Source organism: Mustela erminea, chromosome 16 (genome assembly GCF_009829155.1).
Source record: "Mustela erminea isolate mMusErm1 chromosome 16, mMusErm1.Pri, whole genome shotgun sequence".
In the NCBI taxonomy this organism is placed as follows: Eukaryota; Metazoa; Chordata; class Mammalia; order Carnivora; family Mustelidae; genus Mustela; species Mustela erminea.
This window is the reverse complement of record NC_045629.1, coordinates 32,504,766-32,520,074: the sequence shown is the minus strand read 5'-3', so window position 1 is coordinate 32,520,074 and position 15,309 is coordinate 32,504,766.

The following is a 15,309-nucleotide window of genomic DNA, read 5'->3' as shown; positions in this document are numbered from 1 at the left end:
AACTACATTTGCCAAATACTGTAGATGATTCTGATACACACTAAGGTTTGAGAATCATGACTCTAGTCAGAAGTGTGCCCTGTCTTCAAGTGGTTTCCCTATATTCTCTTCATTTGTGAGATAAGGCTTCCATGAACCCACCTGTATTAGTTTGTGAGGGCTGCCACAAAAAATTCCATAGGCCGGGTGGCTTAAACAGCAGAAATACATTTCCTCATACATAGTTCCAGAGGTCAGAAGTCCAAGATCAACCCTGTCAGCAGGGCTGGTTTCTCCTGAGGCCTCTCTTCTTGCAGGTGGCAGCCATCTTGCTGTGTGCTCACATGATCTCTCCTCCATGTGTGCATACCCCTGGCATCTCTTTGTGTACCAAGTTTCCTCTTTTTATAAGGACACCAGTCAGGTAGACTCAGGATCCAACCTCATGGCTTCATTTTAACTTCATTACCTTACTAAAAGGCCTTTCTCCACATACAGTTACAGCTTGAGATACTGAGGGTTAGCGTTTCAACATATGAATTCTGCGGAGACAGAGTTTAGCCCATAACACCATTCCAATTCCAAAAGCAAGATTTTGCTTTTGGAATTCCAATACTTTAGGTAGATACTATACAATTTCAAGTTTCCTGATCCATGACCTTAAAATTGTGTTCTAAGTATATTATATGTGTATGCATTTATCTCTCACTTCTATACAATGTAAGTGTTTTGAGGGAGATAGCCTTGTATATAGCATAATCTAATAAATGAAAAGATTCTCAATCCTGGATATAGTTTAGAATCACTTGGTTGAACTTTAAAAAAAATCCTCAAGTGCAGGCCTCACTTCCAGTGATTCTGACTTAATTATCAGGAATGAACTTTGGCATCAGTATGTTTTGGAAGCTCTGTAGGTGATTCTAGTTGAATCACCAAGGTCGAGAACCACAGTTACAGTAGGGAGAGATAAGAGGAAAAGATCTCTGTCTGCTTTGTATCATGGTGTATCCCAGGACAATGTCAGACTCATGGTACGTGGTCAATATATATTTGATGGAATGAATCTTTTCACTATTTTTGAGTTGTATATCCTCTGTGAAATTTCACTTCTCTAACCCTGTTCCCATATTTATAAAATTGGTTCAACAGTACTTATACTGATGGGGGTGGTTTGGGAGAATAAATTGGATGCTAGAGTATTTTAGCACATAGTAGGTGCTCATCAAACATCAACTCCCTTCCCTTCAAAAGTTTGTTTTCTCACCCTATTTCTGATGCTGGAGGGATGCTGTGAGCCCAACAACAGTGTATGTGAAGTGTGAACTGAGTGGAATGAATGACATATGGAGAATAAAACAATGGAGATGTTAGTGAGTGATTTAAACTGGGCTTGAAAACTGACATCTCATTTTAATTGTTGGCCTGGTGGATTCCACCGCCGCACTCGGGTGCAGAGATAAAACAGTAAATGTTAATCACAGGATATGTTGCAATTATTTATTTAGAATATTTCCTCCAGCATGTGCTGAATGAAAAAGAAGAGCGCTTTTAATTCAAGTGCATTCTCTCTCATTAAAATGAATGTGTAGTAATTAAGAAACTGGAATATGATCAAATGGACTCATCTGCTCCCAAATCTAACTTACATGTTTGATTTTCATTGAATCCCAGAGACTTTGTGGGCCCTTGTGTGGTGCTAAGACTGAATGGGACAGGGAAGAAATGCCAGGGGGTGGGGGTTGGGGGTGGGGAGAGACACACTTCCAAGGGTCCCTTCAGTTGTCTGTGACATGTGTGTACACATACAGGTGCTCAGAAACCACGTTCTCCCACACATGATGAAATTAAACCTGGTCCAGGTGTCAGGAATTTGCGAGCTGGCAAAGGACTGTTTTTATTCCCAACTTGTTGGCAGTGTCTCAGCTTCCACCATTCTTCTCTCTAGATATTGAGCTTGGGAATTCTGATTCCTTTTTCTCCTTACTCCTTCACTCAGAAAACAAATGGAAAGCAAACAAGGGAGTTTTGCGAGTAACTCTTGTGTGTTTGGACAAGTAAAATATCCTGAGGAAAAATGTTGTACACCAAGGGCATGGCTTCAAAAGAAACCTGAGCGTTCGGCGATGCCAGAAGGATGTGTGAAGACAGGTAGCCATCCATGTGAGACTGATTCCATTCAAGAATGACAAAGAAGTGGAAATAGCACTGATAACAAAACACGTAGAGATTACCTACTGACGGTCTGTCGTAGAAGTCTGCTCAGATAAAGAATGATACAGGAAAATCTGTACGCCGTGCCGGTACATACATTAGATTTTATTTAAAAGAATTTTTAAAAAAAGATTTTATTTATTTATTTGTCAGAGAGAGAGAGCACAAGCAGGAAGAGCAGCAGGTAGAGGGAGGAGCAGGTTCCCCACTGAGCAAGGAGACCGAAGCAGGACTCGATCCCAGGACCCTGAGCCAAAGGCAGACACTTAACAAACTGAGCTACCCAGGCATCCCCTATACATTAGATTTAAAATTTTAGCCTTACTGTGGAATTTGTTTCAAAGTGTTAAAGTTAACTAAGAACTCTTTTCTGGGAGGAGAACCTTTTTCCAGATTATTTTGGTATTTTACTGAAAATTGCCACTATGTTGAAATTTTATTCTAGTTCGCTGGAAAATGTTCTCTCTTCCCCCCTCCCCCCACACCTGTATTCATTCATGTAGAGTAGCTTTTTTTTTTTTTTTTTAAAGATTTATTTATTTATTTGACAGACAGAGATCACAAGTAGGCAGAGAGGCAGACAGCGAGAGAGGAGGAAGCAGGCTCCCTGCTGAGCAGAGAGCCCGATGTGGGGCTCGATCCCAGGACCCTGGGATCATGATCTGAGCCGAAAGCGGAAGCTTTAACCCACTGAGCCACCCAGGCGCCCCCATGTAGAGTAGCTTTTGATGGGACTTTTCCCTTCAAACACCTCAAATGCAGCTTTCAAACTGGACTCCTTGTAGGTGTAAAATTACTTGTCTAAAATCCCTGGGCTTTTTTTTTGTTTGTTTGTTTTATTTTATTTAAAAAATAAAATAAAATAAAATAAAATCCCTGGGCTTTGAAATAAAAAATACCTGGTTTCAGACTTTTATCAGGCCTGAGAAAGGAAACACGAGGCATATGCAGACAACACCGGGTAATCAGATGCATTATTTCTTTAGCAAACTGCATATTCCCCTAAAGAAGATATGCAAAGGTTACAGATGGCCTCATGTTCATTCAGGTCAGGCTTACCACCAAGTGAGCCACTCCAGACTTATTTCTTAAATGTTAGTGTTTCAGAGCCATTAAGATTTAAATCTTGTGTGAAGGTCTGTGAACGCCATTCCTCCATTTCCTCTCTCAGTTCTATTGCTGTTCATTTGTTCCCCTGAGCGGATCTCCCCAGAGGAGAGGAGATCTTTGCCTCTTGCCTCTGTCTGCTAGAGCCCCCTTTACTATATCCAATGCTTAGTTCATCTCCGTGGCTTTAGGCGCTCTTGAGCACATCGTCTCCAATTTACTGCCCCAGCCTTCCTTCTGATGGTGCCTCCTGTTTCTAGTCTCCCTCCTGGAGCCAAGTCTTTCAGACATCATTTGAGCCTGTCTGTGTTCACAGTGAATCAGTCTCAACTCACAGAGCCCCAAGTGACCCCAGAAGCTCTATGGAAACTAATAGCTTTCCTTCTCTCCCCACACCAGGGCCTCCCTTTAATTTTCCAGACCTTGATTAGAATGGGGTACAAAGGTAAAGCTAAAGATTTTCTGTCCACAGTTCTGGCGGCTACATAACCTCTTATTCGCTTTTGCCCTAGACCTTACCCTCCTGGGTGTACCCAACTTTCCGCTCTTCCCTAGACAATCCATAAACATTTCCTGGCCTCTCAATCATAGATCATGAAATCTCTTCCTAGAATAATCCCCCACCCACCACCACTTATGTGTGTGTGTGCGTGCCAATTTCCACTCAGTTAGTTCTTCTTTGATCCTTCAGAAATTACTTTCATCTCTCACTGGGCTTCTAGAATACTCCGAACATTTTTCTATTGTAGCCCTTAAACTGTGCATTACAATTATTCTGATTATATGCTTCTCTCTCCCCACTGGTCATGAAGGCTGGGATTGGATCTTATTCAGCTTCATATTCACACTAGAAGAGAATGCCAAATGCATCTGGGGAAAGGTATGTTACACAAAATTAAGCAGGTCTTTTTTTGTTTTATTTTTTTCAGTGTAGGTCTTCTCATTGCCTGACCCACACAGAGATCCTTTCCCCCACAGTCCTTACAATTTTCACACCTTCTTCCTAGAGTAGGTTGAATGGTGGCTCCCCAAAAGATGCATTCTCATCCTAATCCCTGGAGCCTGGGAATGTGATCTTATTGGAAAAAGGGTTTTGCCTATGTAGCTAAAGATTTTGCGTTGAGATATTACCCTAGATTACCAAGGTGAGCTCTAGATCCAGTGAGAAATTTCCTTATCAGAGACAGAAGAGGAAAAGACAGGCACATGGGGAAGAGGCCAGCAGTGACGGAGGCACAGATGGGAGGGAGGTGGCCACAAGCCTAGGAATGCCTAAGCCACCAGAAGCTTCAAGAGGCAAGAAAGGATTCCCTACTAGAGCCTGTGGAGGGAGATGGTCTTGCTGACATCTTCATTTCAGAATTCTGGCTTCTAGAACTATGAAAGAATACATTTCTGTGATAATAAGTCACCCAGTTGTGGTGATTTGTTATGGTAGCCTTGAAACTCAGACAGTCCCCCTTTCTTAGTCACCTCACTGGTTGTTGTCTGTTAGTTTTTCATATAGCTCTGCACCTGTTCCTCTTATTTTACACTCTAATCTTGAATGTCCTCTTCCTTATCACATTCCAATCTTTTTTCCCTGTGCTCCAACTGTGCATCCAGCTTCCCAACACACACTTTAAACTGGCTATTCTACAGACACTGGTTATTTAAGTTGAATGCATATCTCCTTTTTCTTTACAAAACTGCTTCCCTTCCTGTATACTCTATACTTTGCATGATGTACTTCAGGAGTTCACTTTGGACTAATTTTCTTTTTTTTAAGTGTTTTTTTATTTTTTTGAAGACTTTTAAAAAAATTTATTTACTTGGCAGAGAGAGCACAAGTAGGTAGAGCGGCAGGCAGAGGGAGAGGGAGAAGCAGGATCCCTGCTGCAGGCACCCCACTGAGCAGGCAGCGTGATGCGGCACTTGATCCCATGGCCCTGGGGTCAGGAGCCCGGGGTCATGACCTGATTGGAAGGCAGATGCTTAACTGACTGAGCCACCCATGCTTCCAGGTTAATTTCTGACTTTAACTCCCATATCTGGTCAGTCTCCCAAATCCTAAATGAATATATTTTATTTCATTATTTCATTATTTATTTATTTATTTGACAGACAGAGATCACAAGTAGGCAGAGAGACAGACAGAGAGAGGAAGGGAAGCAGGCTCCCCACTGAGCAGAGAGCCTGATGTGGGGCTCGATCCCAGGACCCTGGGATCACAACCTGAGCTGAAGACAGAAGCTTTAACCCACTGAGCCACCCAGGGGCCCCGAATATATTTTATTTTAAAAATTTTATCTTTTCAGTATGATTTTACATACTGTATTGTGGTTATTTAGACATACCACAGATTTATTGTCTTAACCATTTGTAAGTGTATAGTTCCATAGGATTCAGTGTATTTGCATTGTTGTGCAGCAGCTCTCCAGAACCTTCTCACCTTGCAAAACTGAAACTCTATACCCATGTCCCTCAACACTCAAACTCTCCTTCACTCCCCAGCCTTTGGTAATCACCTGTTTGTTTCTATGATTTTTGACCACTTTAGATACTTCATATGAGTAGAATCATGTAGTATTTGCCCCTTTATGGTTTTCCTTTAAAATGGAATTTATTCTTTTAATTATAGAATAATTCCAGAAAAATTGAAATTACTAAAAACTGGTAAGAAAAAATTTAACTTGCCCAGAAACCTATCCTCTCACACAATCAACTTAGTGAACTTAATTCCAGTCATTTAATTATGCAATTTTTTCATATTTTTGATCAGAATATAAGTAACTTTGTATACCCATACATAAACGAATGAGCAAATCTCATTGCTTTCAAAATTGTTAGTGTTTGTTTCTAGACAACCCCGAAACATAATTTCTCACATGTTACCAATAATCTCCTAAATTAATTTCAAAATAGTGTTTGCTTTTCATTTTCACTTTGACTTGAACCGGAACCCAGACACTAAACTCATTTTCCCCTAAGTTCTTTTCCATGGAGGCATCATCATCATTAAAATAGCGTGAGATGACGTTTTCCCTTATGATAACTAATCTGCATTGCCCAAACCTGCTAAAGAATTATTACATGCAATTGTTCCTGGAATGTCATCACTCACTTCAGATTTCACAGTTGATGTTAATATGAGAAGAATAAATTACTCACATACCGCCTAGCCTAGAGCTAATTAGTTTCATAATGCACACTTATGATCACAAAGCCAAAGATACAAATGTTCTGCCTTCTATGACTTTTTTTTTAAATTACTGAATATTTCATTGCAGTTTTAGACTCTAGAGTGTCAAAAGCTTGAAGTTGGCTAGCTTAACTGGAGATGATATTAGATTATTCCATAGATGATTTTGATAGAATAGTAGATTCTTTTCCTACAGTTGATACTAAAGTCAACTGTGTCCAACTTACACCTTGTACCTGGCCTTCTCCACTGCAGCAAGGGGTCTCTCAGGCAGCCCTGCTCCCTCCCTTCCCCTGGTTATGAAACTTCTTTAGTCACCAGTGTTGGGAAAGATAATAATTTCCTGTCTATCCTGATCACAATGTGGGAAAATATCTTCTTCTTTCTTACTTCATTAACAACAAGATGAGAGTTTTTCAAAAGTGAAGATTAAAAGAAATAAGACACAAAAAGGTTAGAAATGGGTGCATTTGTAGAATCTGGTGTGTTGGCTCAAAAGCATAATCCCCAGGTTACTGCTGCCTGGGCATGGGTTACATGCCCAGGGGTTCGTATCAGTGATCCATAACTCAACCTGCCCCCTGTAGACTTGTGGGAGCATCCAGCCCAACCCAGAGCTCTTTTATGGCTCAGTGAGGCATAGAATCCCATAAATTTCTCCCTACACCCCACTCACCAGGTTGGTTCTAACTTTTAGGTCGTTTTGGGCTTATTTCAGCTGCTCTCAAATCATTTGGGTGCTGGTGCAAGTCTTCCCTGAAAAATCCATGTGCCATGGTTCAGTTCAGACAATGTTTCCTGAGGTTGGCACTTGCCATGATGCCTCAAGATGAGTGCCCAGTGTTTCCCTACAAAAAGCAAGAAGCTCTAGTCTTCCTTGGCAGACCAGTCAGGTTTTCAAGGATTAATTTCTCCTTTTATTTAATCTATTTTTTAAGTTGGCTTCCTGCCTAGCATGGAATCCAATGTGGGGCTTGGGTTCATGACCCTGGGATCCAGATGTGCACTGAGATCAAGAGTCAGATGCTCAACAAACCGAGCCACCCAGGCACCTCTCTCCTGACTTTTCATTTGCAGCAATTCACTTCAATCTTTTTCTTCAAGAGAAGAAGATGAATGCCATTATGTCTGGGGAATGGTCATTTTCACCATTCTAAGTGGATTTTATAAATAATACCCGATCAAGAAACTATCTTTATAGAATCAGTAAATCCTTATTTCTGAGACTTCAATGACACAAAAGTAAAAAAGCCTGGGTACAGAGGAAATTATCTACTTCTCTAGTTTTATTCCTAGGCCTTTAGTAGCTCCTACCTATCTGATCCACACATTCTACTGACTTTTTTTTGTAAAAATTGCTGTCTTTGAAGTCCTGTTCTTTTTTTTTTTAAATTTTAGGCCCATTTTCATTAATTAATTAATTAATTTATTTATTTTCAGCATAACAGTATTCATTATTTTTTCACCACACCCAGTGCTCCATGCAATCCGTGCGCTCCATAATACCCACCACCTGGTACCACAACCTCCCACCCCCCCGCCACTTCAAACCCCTCAGATTGTTTTTCGGAGTCCATAGTCTCTCATGGTTCACCTCCCCTTCCAATTTCCCCCAACTCCCTTCTCCTCTCTAACTCCCCATGTCCTCCATGCTATTTGTTATGCTCCACAAATAAGTGAAACCATATGATAATTGACTCTCTCTGCTTGACTTATTTCACTCAGCATAATCTCTTCCAGTCCCATCCATGTTGCTACAAAAGTTGGGTATTCATCCTTTCTGATGGAGGCATAATACTCCATAGTGTATATGGACCACATCTTCCTTATCCATTCGTCCGTTGAAGGGCATCTTGGTTCTTTCCGCAGTTTGGCGACCGTGGCCATTGCTGCTATAAACATTGGGGTACAGATGGCCCTTCTTTTCACGACATCTGTATCTTTGGGGTAAATACCCAGTAGTGCATTCGCAGGGTCATAGGGAAGTTCTATTTTTAATTTCTTGAGGAATCTCTACACTGTTCTCCAAAGAGGCTGTACCAACTTGCATTCCCACCAACAGTGTAAGAGGGTTTCCATTTCTCCACATCCCCTCCAACAGATGTTGTTTCCTGTCTTGCTAATTTTGGCCATTCTAACTGGTGTAAGGTGATATCTCAATGTGGTTTTAATTTGAATCTCCCTGATGGCTAGTGACGATGAACATTTTTTCATGTGTCTGATAGCCATTTGTATGTCTTTATTGGAGAAGTGTCTGTTCATATCTTCTGTCCATTTTTTGATATGGTTGTCTGTTTTGTGTGTGTTGAGTTTGAGGAGTTCATTATAGATCCTGGATATCAACCTTTTTCTGTTAGTCTTGTTCTTTTCGTTGAACTGTTTGACAGAGAACCAAATTCACCACATGCTGTCCTATCTCTAGGTATTTCCAGGCATGGTTGAATCTGGCAAATAGATTACAACATCTGAGTTTATAGTGACAACTGCATGGGAGGTGCCTTGAAAGATGTGACAGGAGGGTCCTAGGAGGCAGCACTTAGAATGCCAGGCAAACTGACTTTCAGCAAGACGGAAGTCTGTTGCAGGCAACAGGGACCCATGCACAGAGTTAGGGACCAAATGCAAGAGTCCTTCCTTCCTTTAAGGGAGAAAATGTACCACAGACACAGTATAGGGTTTGAGCCTTTTTGAAGGTGTTACTATGTAATGACTGAGCCCTAAAAAGGGGCACAGAAGTTTAGCCATCTGAATTAGATTGAAAACTGAGCCTGAGGTCTTTTTTTTTTTTTTTAAAGATTTTATTTATTTATTTGTCATAGAGAGAGAAGCAAGAGCAAGCACAGGCAGACAGAGGCAGAGGGAGAAGCAGGCTCCTTGCTTGGCAGGGAGCCTAATGTGGGACTTGATCCCAGGGCGCTGGGATCATGACCGCGAGCCAAAGGCAGCTGCTTAACCAACTGAGCCACCCAGGCGTCCCTGAGCCTGAAGTCTTAAGAAGTAGGTAGCTGCTTAATCAAAACTGGTTCACAGGGCGCCTGGGTGGCTCAGTGGGTTAAGCTTCTGCCTTCAGCTCAGGGTCATGATCCCAGGGTCCTGGGATGGAGCCCCACATCGGGATCTCTGCTCAACAGGGAGCCTGCTTCCCTCCCCCCACCCCCTGCCTACCTCTCTGCCTACTTGTGATCTCTGTCTGTCAAATAAATAAATAAAAATTTTCAAAACTAGTTCACATTTCTGGCCTCGACAAGGTTGAGCTGATGGTAAATCCAAGGCTGGTGGTAAAGAGTAGGATTTTTCAAATTTTATTGTACATTAAGTGTTTCATCTAAGGATCTTTTTGAAAAATGCAGATTCTGAATTAGCAGATTTGGAGTGAGTTCTAATAATCTGCATTACTAATAAGCTTTTAGGTGAGTCAGGCCTACTGATCTGTGGACAATATTTTTGGTTTTATTTTTTAAATTTATTTTTACATTTAACATTTTTTTCAATAATTTTAGATTTATAGAGAAGCTGCAAATACAGTACAGAGAGTTCCTATATACCATTCCTCCAACTTCCCCGAATGTTAACAATTTACATTATAGTGGACATTTGCCAAAAGGAAGAAATGAAGGTTGGTATTACACTAACCACTAAACTGTCAACAATTCAAACTTCTCCAGTTTTTCCACTAATGTCCTTTTATGTTCTAGGATCTGATAAGACCTCATATTGCTTTTAGTCATCATGTCGCCTTAGTTTCCTTCAATCTGTGACAGTTTCACAGTTTTTCCTTGTTATTCAAGACCTTACAGTTTTGAAGAACGTCTCTCAATGTTGTCTTCACATGTCTCATGACTTCCCATGATTAGGTTTGAGTTATGGGTGTTTAGGAAGGAAACACACAGATTAAGTGCCTTCTCACTGCGTCATATCAGGGGTCCATGACATCAATATGACTTAACACAGGTGATTTAGACTTGATCCCTTGGTTAAGATGATGGCTTCCAAGTTTTTAAAATTACTATTTTTACTGTTCCATAGTTTCTTCTTTGGAAGTGAGTTTAAGTGTGGGTGGTGGTTTTCAAACTCAAATCATCCATTGGGCTTGTTAAAACATAGGTTACCAGACTCCTTTTTCAGAGTTTCTGATTCAGCAAGTCTTGGCGGGAAGGGTGTAGCAGAGGTCAAGAATTTGCATTTCTAATTAGCTCCCAAGTAATGGTGATGTTTTGGTTCAGGAATCACACTTGGAGAACCATTGGTCCGGTGCATGTCTTTCATTACTAAGCCTTAGATGAAGAATCAACTAGGAGACATTCTAAAAATTCATATTGCCAAGTCTGGTCCTTGGCAATTCTGATTGAGAAATCTAGGGTGCACACACGGGTTGGCATTTTTACAAATGCAAGTTAAGCTTGGGAACCACTGGGATTAATGCTAATTTATAATAATCTGGTGGATGTGTAACTGGGGCAGCCCCAGGACAATGCTAAGGCAGCAGGTGGGGTTTAAGCAGCTCTAACTGTGGGAAGAGAAGGGAAGGAGAGCCTGGGAACCCAGCAGGATCTGAATCACAGGCCCTCCGCCTGCCCAGCCCTGACCTTATAGTCTTACTCATCCCTCCAGGAAGTCTTCTTCTTATTTTGATTGGTCTGAATCACATGATTGTTCAAAAACAGACAGCACTCAACCTGAAGTTAGCAATCTGCTGAAATTCAGACCAGCCTGAAGCTAGCAATCTGCTGAAATTCTGAAACAGAATAAAGCATAACATAGTACTATTTACCAGTATCAAATAATTTATTATATTGTCTAAATCTTAAATCCTTCAATATTCACCCCAAAGAAGTTGTAGGATTCTCAGTATTTCAAAAGAAAACTGGAAAGGAAAGAGGAGAGGAAAACAAACTAGAGAAATAGGGAACGTGTTTTCTTATATGAATTTCAGAAAAAAATTTTTAAATTTTATTATGTGGTTATACTATTACTATTACTTTTATTATATTATCATAATTGCTTACTGCTACTATTATCTACAAAAATTACCTCTATTCTTGGTAAATATGATGATAATTTTTGATTGACCAAGAAGAAAATCCAGTGAAATAAAGATAATTCTTAATAAGTTTAAATGCTATTTAAATTTATAATGCTATTTAAGTTTAAAAGTCCTTCTTTTAAACATAAAATAACCTATGATTTTTAAAAATTGGTGGGACTGGGGAGGGAGGCATACCATAAGAGACTCTTAATTTCAGGAAACAAACTGAGGGTTGCTGGGGGTGGGGAGGGGTGAAGGGATAGGGTGGCTGCGGGATGGACACTGGGGAGGGTATATGCTGTGATGAGTGCTGTGAACTGTGTAAGACTGATGATTTACAGAACTATACCTCTGAAGCAAATAATACCTTATATGTTAAAAAAAAAAAGTTTCTCCTTTAGTAGTTTCATAGGGCTGCCATTACAAATTATCATAATTTGGTAGCTTCAAATGACAGAAATTTATGATTTATTATTATTATTTATTGTGATCTTATAGTTTTAAAGGCCAGAAATTAAGGTGTGAAATTAAGGTGTTGGAAACCTTCTGGAGGCCCTGAGGAGGAATCTCTTCCATGCCTCTCTGCTAGCTTTTGGTAGCTGCTGGCGGCACTTGGTATTTATCCCTTGGTTTATGGCTGCCCTCCAGTTTCTGTCTTTGTTGGTCTTCTCTTGGGCTTTTACTCTTTGTGTCTCAAATCTCTCACCTTCTCTTACATGTCATCGAATTTAGGGAACTCCCTAAATCCAGAGTTATTTCATTACATCTACAAAGACCCTGTTTCCAAACAAGGTCACATTCAGAAGTACCCCAAGGGTTAGGACTTGGACATATTTTTTGGGGGAACACAATTCAACCTGCTCTCTTTCCTACTAAAAAATATTAAACAAATGTGTGAATAACATTGATATGGAACACATGCCTCATTTTTGCTTGGTTGGGGGTCCATGAGTCTCATTCACACATTGGGTCCCAGTTTCCCATTTGCTGCTCACCTCCAGCTGCTCCTGTGAACAATGGGGGTGATGCAGAAACATCCTGAGTCTCACGGATGGCCACCGTGCCAGCTTTTTCCCATTGTCCTCAACTAGCACCTACTGAGGGATGACCTGGAAAGGCTGCACTCTTCCCAAGTCTCATTAATACCCTACAAAGCCCAACCATTATAACAAGAGAAGCAACTCTAAAGTATTGTTTTTTATTTACCACCACACTGAAAGTTTTGTAGTGGATTTCTCCTATTTCCAATATTCTTTCCTTTAAAAAGTCATCAAAGATATTTTTTCTTCCAGTGTGTTTTTAATCTAAGTGCATTAGAAGTGCCTGAAAACTCTGAGAGCTTAATATCACTAAGGCGACTAAAAGGGTGGGAGAGTCAGGGCCACTTCTGAAGAAAGCTTTGGAGTTTAACAGTCCATTAGACCCTGGAGCTTAAACCCAGGATGAGGCAGACAGCAGGACAGCTTTTTTTTTTTACCCTGTTTCTCTCCTAATCAATTTAATTCTTATGTCTTTCTGCCTTGCAGCACTCAGGGCAATTTTTAAATATATTTCATCTATATTTGACTGATAGCCACCTCTTTGTCATGTAACTTTTATGAAATGCCAGAGCTTAGCTTCTTAAGTTCTATTTTCTGTTAGCCTTGCCCATGACATAATTATAGGAATGTCTTTTCTTGATGAAAAAGCTATGGAAGGAAAAATGTTATCCACCATTTCTTTCTCCTAAGAACAGAAAGCCTACAAACCCAGTAGTTGTTAGGATCCTGAGTTTTATTTATTTATTTTTTTAAAGATTTTATTTATTTATTTGACACAGAGAGAGAGAGAGATCGCACGTAGGCAGAGAGACAGGCAGAGGGAGAGGGGGAAGCTGGCTCCCTGCCAAGCAGAGAGCCCAATGCGGGGCTCCATCCCAGGACCCTGAGGTCATGACCTAAGCTGAAAGCAGAGGCTTAATCCAATGAGCAACCCAGGTGCCCCAGGATCCTGAGTTTTAGATAATTAAACATGAGACTCTAAAATGGGGGCCATCAAACGTTTTTCTGTAAAGGGCCTAATAGTAAACATTTTAGGCTTTGTGAGCCATGGGCTATCTGTCATAACTACTTAACTCTGCCACTATCATGTGAAAACAGTCTTAGATAGTATTCAAAGAAATAAGAGTGGTCGTGTTCCAATAATACTTTATCTATATGTGCTGGCTGGAATTAGTACCCAGATCATAGTTTGCTGACCTCTGATCTAAAATATCAACCAGTTCCTCATGTTTCTACTTTGCAGATATATAGATATATCTATCTATATCTATATATCTATATATATATCTGTATCTATATCTATATATATACATATGGAAACACTAGGGAATTTAGCACTATTTCAGATTCTCTTTCATAATGTTGAAAATATTTTAGAAGTCTCTTTCATTCCCCCTTATATACCAGAACCTAGCATGGGGGTCTTTTATTTAGTAGCCACTCAAAGTTTATTGAATGAATAACAAATGAGTAAGGCTTATCTATATATCTATATATACATCTCTATATATATCTGTATCTATATCTATATATCTATACTCTATATATCTGTATCTTTGTTTATCTATCTATCTATATATGTATATCTGTTATATAATATATGTATAAATTGTTTAGTTAAAATAACACAAGTTGCATATGCTGAAACACTGTATGAAACTCTTATATGGTGGGGCTCTCCTCTTTTTCTATACAAAATTTATGAGCAGCTTACTTTTGTTATGGCTCAATATAGCCACAATACCTTTCTATAGAAAGACTGTAGAGATCTAAATGCATCATCCATACCTATCTCTATCTATCACTATCAGCTGGCTCATTGATAACAATGGCAATGATGAGACTCTGAAGCAACAGGGACCAGATGGCAACACTTTATTGCCAGAGTCAGGGGGTTACAATGACCATACCAACAGGCAAAGTTGAAGGGCACCCTAGTGGACTTGACTTGCAAGGAGATGTGGAGATGATTAGGAGACCATTATATCCCTTAAGTAAAATAGATGAATAGCCAGTGAGGGTGTTGCTTAATTCATCAACCAAAAGAAGGCAAGAATATATGAACAGCAGATTGAGTGTGCCCAACTCAATAAAAACTCTTGATCTTTTGGCCATGTCCCAGAACTCAGCCAGTTTTCAGACCCGGAAACCATTGGCTGAAGAGGTGGCTAAGTCCACAGGAGGAAGAATTTTGAAATACCATGGCAAAAATATAATGCGTTAATTACCCCAAGTTTCCTCAAGAGAGACTTATATTTACTTGAGAAAATACACACTATAGAAAGAGGAATATCCAAATATTTTGAGGGTACTGTGTCTTAATTAACATTGACTCATAGGATTTCAAAGCATTATGGTAGAATGGAGGAATAGAGGGGACAGGCTCTGAGATAAACAGAACCATGGCCCAAGTCTGGCTCTCAGAAGGTCCAGTAAGTCTGTGGACCCATCCAGTGGTCAATTCTCTGGCCTCCAAATATATAATTGAAATTGACATATTTGGCTGTTGAAGGAACCCCATCTTGATTTCTTCTCATTCAAACCAAATGGGAGCTATCACACTGGGGAAGGTGAAGTGGGAGCTTCTAACACTGCATCTCTACATGCCCATCCCCTCGATCCCCCATTCTTTTGCCAGTCCTGGCTAGGATGGTACATCAAAACCCACTGTATTTGGTGGTGATGATGGGGAGGAATGGCAGAAATGAATGCTGCTCTAAAGGATCTTAAGAATACAGGGGTGGCGGTGGGGTGGTCCATACCAT